This window comes from Gouania willdenowi, chromosome 6 (genome assembly GCF_900634775.1).
Source record: "Gouania willdenowi chromosome 6, fGouWil2.1, whole genome shotgun sequence".
NCBI classification, from domain to species: domain Eukaryota; kingdom Metazoa; phylum Chordata; class Actinopteri; order Blenniiformes; family Gobiesocidae; genus Gouania; species Gouania willdenowi.
The window spans coordinates 36,925,053-36,931,971 of NC_041049.1; positions in this window are offsets into that span (position 1 = coordinate 36,925,053).

The following is a 6,919-nucleotide window of genomic DNA, read 5'->3' on the forward strand; positions in this document are numbered from 1 at the left end:
AGCCAGATTTGAATGGGAACGCCCACATTTCAGGGATGCTCAGCCCACAGTGCGTAACTGGGATGGAGGCACGCAGCGACTGACTTAAGTACAGGGGGAGAATATAGCACACAGCCAAAAACAGCATTGCTGCGCGGCTTTTTGGATTTACACACATGGGAGAATAGAGCCCTGTTAGATTATGTCTTTGTATGAACTTGAGGCAGCGCATCGAAGGCGGCACGGCAAAGGAGGCGCATATTGCCAAAGGCGGTGGAATTCAGTGAAGGCAGCGTGGCAAAGGCGGCAACCCCAGCAAACGACTGGATGGATTTATTTCAAATTTTGTGTGCCATGTGGACAGTCAAGTTACTTCATATGTGATCAAAAATGCTGGAAAAGTGGATTTTTCATATCTCCCCTCTATACATTTTTTTGTTATTTACAGACCAAGTTATTCTCTCAGAAGTTCTAATTAGTCTCTGTTCACAGTTTCCTCTGTTTCAAAGGAATTCAGTAAAAAAGCTTTTATGTTTTGTGCTCCTTCAGATTGGAATAAGTTACCTTTAAATCTTTGTTCCTTGTCATCATTTCACTTATTTAAAAATACTTTTTCTTTTTTTTTTAGAAAACAAAATACTTTGTTTTCTTATCCCCTCCCGTAGGCCCACCACCCGCAGGAGGGATCATATGAGGCCGGTGCAATGTGGATCGGGGAGTCGTCCAGGGCGGGGGCCTTGGCGATCTGATCCCCGGCTACAGAAGCTAGTGTTAGGGACGTGGAATGCCACCTCTCTGGCGGGGAAGGAGCCTGAGCTTGTGTGCGAGGTGGAGAAGTTCGGACTAGATATAGTCGGTCTCACCTCGACACATAACAAGGGCTCTGGAACAAGCCTTCTCGACAGGGGTTGGACTCTCTTCTACTCTGGAGTTGCCAATGGTGAGAGGCGCCGGGCCGGGGTGGCTATACTTCTTGCCCCCCGACTTAGTGCCTGTACGTTGGAGTTTACCCCGGTAGACGAGAGGGTAGCCTCCCTCCGCCTTCGGGTGGGGGGACGGATTATGACTGTTGTTTGTGCCTATGGACCAAACAGCAGTTCGGAGTATCCACCCTTCTTGGATTCCTTAGAGGGAGTACTGGAGAGTGCTCCTTCTGGGGATTCCCTCATTCTGCTGGGGGACTTCAACGCTCACGTTGGCAGCGACAGTGAGACCTGGAGGGGCGTGATTGGGAGGAACGGCCCCCCGATCGGAACCCGAGCGGTGTTTTGTTGTTGGACTTCTGTGCTCGTCACAGATTGTCCATAACAAACACCATGTTCAAGCATAAGGGTGTCCATTTGTGCACTTGGCACCAGGACACCCTAGGCCGCAGTTCGATGATCGACTTCGTAGTCGTGTCATCGGACTTGCGGCCGCATGTCTTGGACACTCGGGTAAAGAGAGGGGCGGAGCTGTCAACTGATCATCACCTGGTGGTGAGTTGGCTCCGATGGCGGGGGAGGATGCCGGTTAGACCTGGCAGACCCAAACGTATAGTGAGGGTCTGCTGGGAACGCCTGGCAGAGTCTCCCGTCAGAAGGAGCTTCAACTCCCACCTCCGGGAAAACTTCAACCATGTCTCGGAGGAGGCGGGGGACATTGAGTCCGAGTGGGCCATGTTGCTGAGGCGGCTGATCGGTGCTGTGGCCGCAAGGTAGTCGGTGCCTGTCGTGGCGGCAATACCTAAACCCGTTGGTGGACACCGGGGGTGAGGGATGCCGTCATGCTGAAGAAGGAGTCCTACCGGGCCTTTTTGGCCTGTGGGACTCCGGAGGCAGCAGACAGGTACCGACGGGCCAAGCGGAGTGCAGCCACGGCGGTCGCCGAGGCAAAAGCCAGGACATGGGAGGAGTTTGGTGAGGCCATGGAGAACAACTTCCAGACGGCTTCGAAGAGATTCTGGACCACTATCCGGCGTCTCAGGAGGGGGAAGCAGTGCACCGTCAACACTATGTATGGTGCGGATGGTGCGCTGCTGACCTCGACTCGAGACGTTGTGGATCGGTGGGGGGAATACTTCGAAGACCTCCTCAATCCCACCGACACGCCTTCCAATCAGGAAGCAGGGCCCAGGGACCCGAGAGTGGGCTCTCCTATCTCTGGGGCTGAGGTTGCCGAGGTGGTTAAAAAGCTCCTCGGTAGCAGGGCTCCGTGGGTGGATGAGATCCGCCCGGAGTTCCTCAAGGCCTTGGATGTTGTGGGGCTGTCATGGCTGACACGACTCTGCAACATCGCGTGGACATCGGGGGCAGTGCCTCTGGATTGGCAGATCGGGGTGGTGGTCCCCCTTTTTAAGAAGGGGGACTGGAGGGTGTGTTCCAATTATAGAGGGATCACACTCCTCAGCTTCCCCGGTAAGGTCTATTCAGGGGTACTGGAGAGGAGGGTCCGCCGGATAGTTGAACCTCGGATTCAGGAGGAGCAATGTGGTTTTCGTCCTGGCCGTGGAACTGTGGACCAGCTCTACACCCTCAGCAAGGTCCTTGAGGGGTCATGGGAATTTGCCCAACCAGTCCACATGTGTTTTGTGGACCTGGAAAAGGCATTTGACCGTGTCCCTTGGGGATTCCTGTGGGAGTATGGGGTATCGAACCTCCTGATAGGAGCTGTTCGTTCCCTGTATGACCGGAGTCAGAGTCTGGTCCGCATTGCCGGCAGTAAGTCGAAATCGTTTCCGGTGAGGGCTGGACTCCGCCAGGGCTGCCCTTTGTCACCGATTCTGTTCATAACTTTTATGGACAGAATTTTTAGGCGCAGTCAGGGCGTTGAGGGGGTCCGGTTCGGGGGCCTCAGTATTGCATCACTGCTTTTTGCAGATGATGTGGTCCTGTTGGCTTCAACATACCGTGACCTTCAACTCTCACTGGATCGGTTCGCAGCCGAGTGTGAAACGGCCGGAATGAGAATCAGCACCTCCAAATCCGAGTCCATGGTTCTCGACCGGAAAAAGGTGGAGTGCCTTCTCCGGGTTGGAGATGAGGTTCTGCCCCAAGTGGAAGAGTTCAAGTACCTCGGGGTCTTGTTCACGAGTGAGGGAAGGATGGAGCGAGAGATCGACAGGCGGATTGGTGCGGCGTCTGCACCAGTCCGTCATTGTAAAAAGGGAGCTGAGCCAAAAAGCGAAGCTCTCGATTTACAGATCGGTCTACGTTCCAACCCTCACCTATGGTCATGAACTTTGGGTCATGACCGAAAGAACAAGATCACGGGTACAAGCGGCCGAAATGAGTTTCCTCAGTAGGGTGGCTGGGCTCTCGCTTAGAGATAGGGTGAGAAGCTCAGTCATTCGGGAGGGGCTCAAAGTAGAGTCGCTGCTCCTCCGCATCGAGAAGAGCCAGATGAGGTGGTTCGGGCACCTAATTAGGATGCCCCCTGAACGCCTCCCTAGTGAGGCGTTCAGGGCATGTCCCTCCGGAAGGAGGCCCCGGGGAAGACCCAGGACACGCTGGAGAGACTATGTCTCTCGGCTGGCCTGGGAACGTCTCAGGGTCCCCCCGGAAGAGCTGGAGGAAGTGGCTGGGGAGAGGGAAGTCTGGGTCTCCCTACTGAGGATGCTGCCCCCGCGACCCGGAAACGGCTAAGCGGGAGAAGATGGATGGATGGATGGATGTTTTCTTATCTTCAAAATGATTGAGTGCTTTCAATAATGTCAATGTGTATCGACTAAACCTCTCTCCTCTAAAGGTGTCTAGAGCTGTAACTGTTGTTGTGGTTGTAGTTTTAAAGGTGCAGTCTGCAACTCTTATAAAAGTGACTTTTTGTCATATTTGCTAAAGCTGTCACTATGTAAGGACAGCTTTACATCAAACTAGAAGTTTGTGTGAAAAAAACAGGCTCATTGAGTCCCCCCTGCTGCTCCTGCAGCCTTTGGCAGGTTGCCAGAAAGCACCGCGACCGAGCAAAAAGAACGAATCAGAGCCAGGATTGTGTTTGATGGGCTGTCTGACAACTGTTGCTCACAGCGACTTTTCTGCTTGAAAGGTAATTAGTGCTGCTTGATTTACAATTTGTTTGATTTGTAATTGTTACACTAGAACTCTGTAGTGCATGTGTTGTTCGTGTGCGCAGTAGCCGCTGTGTGGGTTGCTGTAAGTGACACTGTGTTGTTTCTGCTGTTGCTGAGGTGTGTGCATATAGAGAGAGAAGCGCTGCAGTAATATGCTTTTAACAGTGCATGTTATATTACTGTGATGTTGCTGTCTGGCTAACGTTAGCTTGTAGAGCTCCTCTGAGGGAGGGACTTTGGAAAGTTTGGAGGCAGGGCAAGAGAGCAGCAGGGAGGGAGAGGGAGAGAGGGATCTGAGAGTCACGGACTGCACCTGTAATGCTCTATCTGTTCTCTGTTGCATGTATTATTTGTAGTGTGTTATGTTTTGTCCTTATATTACTATGTTGTACTTGTATTTGTAAATAAGTTCTGAAATGCCCTTGAAAAACACCTCAAGGGGCTTATCCTAATATATAATAAATTTCAATATAAACCTCAAATTTCAAAAAAAAATTGTAATTCCTTTTATCAAAATTGGCTCTGTAGCGCCCTCTTGAAATGTTTTAATTAGCAGCTCCTAGCGCACATTTGCACTAGACATCCCAAAATGTACAGACAGAATCTATTAAGATGCACAAAAAAGTCTCTAGAAGCAATATTTTAATCAAACATGATTTTTAATCAGATGTAATGGACACACATTTTAGCCTCTAGATCCAAGATGAATCATCACAGAGGCCTGAAACTTGTGTGTTGCGCCCTCCGCTCCAACAGTGTGGGAGAGGTAAGGTGGTTGCTTTGGAACAAATAAAGGGACAGAGAAGCAGTCGACTTCCAGCTTCCTCGTTGCTTTATTCCAAAGAGCACACATACTTTTTTGCGCAGGCGCAAAGAACACACCACTATGCACGTCAGAAGCAATCGATCTACAAACCATCAAACACTCAAATTGCAAATTACACAGTATTTACCCTATATTAGTAATATTTCAGCAATTCTAGAAATATGAAAGATATTCTTTTTAACTCCAATTTACAAAGATTCTACTTTTAAACCGTATAGAATATACTTACAAAGTAATTTGAATAATAATTCCAATACCTTACCATTTCCAATATTAACCATTTTTAACCTATCACATACTCCCCCTCAAAACATATGTTGTCCCCAACATCAGTATTGTAGCACATGAACCACTGGCTAATCACTTGCTTCGTGCAAAGTTCTAGTGAACAGTCAAACTTATTAAAAAAAAGGATACAAACTGGAACTCTTTTCATACAGTCTATTTGAGTTGGAACTCATTCATAGTCTCAAGTTTCCACTTCACTCACAAAAGTGAATCTAGTGTAATACAACAACAGAGTCCAAGTCTGTTATACAGTTCTCCCCCATTCATTTTTCATAACCGTGAGCAGTCATATTGATATATAATCTCAATGTCAGCCCATTAAAGTGAGCGTAATGTAAGTACACATTCTCAACTTATAACAGAATAATTGTATCAACACTGACCATGAAACTCCTGGAAATAAGGATACACACTGTATACCCATGGCATAGTCTGTTCCGGATAGTAAGGTAACGGCTGAACGTTGTAACAAACGGGTGTACCCAGTCTATCATAAGTGAATACCTTTGGTCGTCTAGATTCACGTCTAGGTCTCTGATTGACTGCATCATTAGGATCACAGTAAGTAGGAGAAGGAGGTGGATGACGTGAAGGAAGGCGCACCTGCACAGGCTGATCCTCCACCTCACTCATGTCATTCTCTGACAGCCTATCTGATTCTGGTACCTCTTCATGGTGCTTGTCATCCTGGTAAGCTGGTTCTGTGGTCCCCTCAGGCTGATAAGACACTGGATAATACTCATCTCCATCATCGTTGTCTTCCTCTTCCGAGTGAATCCCTGGACCGAGGCTGCAAAGAAGTCTCTAAGGGCAAATGGTCACACGGCAGCAGAAGATTACGATGCAAAGTTCTGGACCTGCCCCTACCCCTCTCAGGTTTCAGTTCATAAACAGGAATTTCCTTGCTTACTTGACGAACCACTGTATGTACAACATCTTCCCAGTGGTTTCTCAGTTTGCCTGTACCCCCACGTGGGGTCAAGTTCCTGACTAAAACACGATCACCAGGAGACAGGGTAGAGTATTTCACCTTTTTGTCATACAGTTTCTTACTCCGAACTGCAGCCTTACACGCGTTCTCTCTGGTGATTTCATAAGCATCTTTCATACCCTGTTTCCACTTCTGCATGTAATCATGATGGTTACTGTCACCCTGACCTGTGTTTGGGGATAAACTGAACAACATGTCCACTGGCAATCATGGTGACCGTCCAAAAAGTAAGTAAAAAGGGGAAAACCCAGTCACTTCAGATTTAGTCGCATTATAGGCATAGACAAGCTTGTTTAGTGAGTCTTTCCAGTTACTCTTCTGTTTCTCAGTGAGTGTCTTTAACATTTGAATTAAAGTCCGGTTAAAACTTTCAACTTGCCCATTCCCCTGTGGGTGATATGGAGTGGTTCTTGAGCCTGCCACGCCACAGTACTCTGTCAGTTGTGCAAAAAGCTGGTTCTCGAATTCACCACCTTGATCATGGTGAAGTCGCAGGGGAAACCCAAACTTTAAGGCAAAATCATTAAAGATTTTGTTTGCTGCTGTTTTGCCACTTGTTCGTGGTAGCATAAACCTGAGCAAAATGCGTAAAATGATCCACAAGAACAAGTACACACTCATAGCCACCCTTACATTTGTCCAAATGTAAAAAGTCAACAGACACAAGTTCAAAAGGCTGAGTAGTAACTATGTTTGTGAGCGGTGTTCTTGTCTCGTGGTTTGGTCTCTTGTTTTTAAGGCACACACATTTTCTCATGACATAGTCCTCGATTTCTTTTTGCATGAA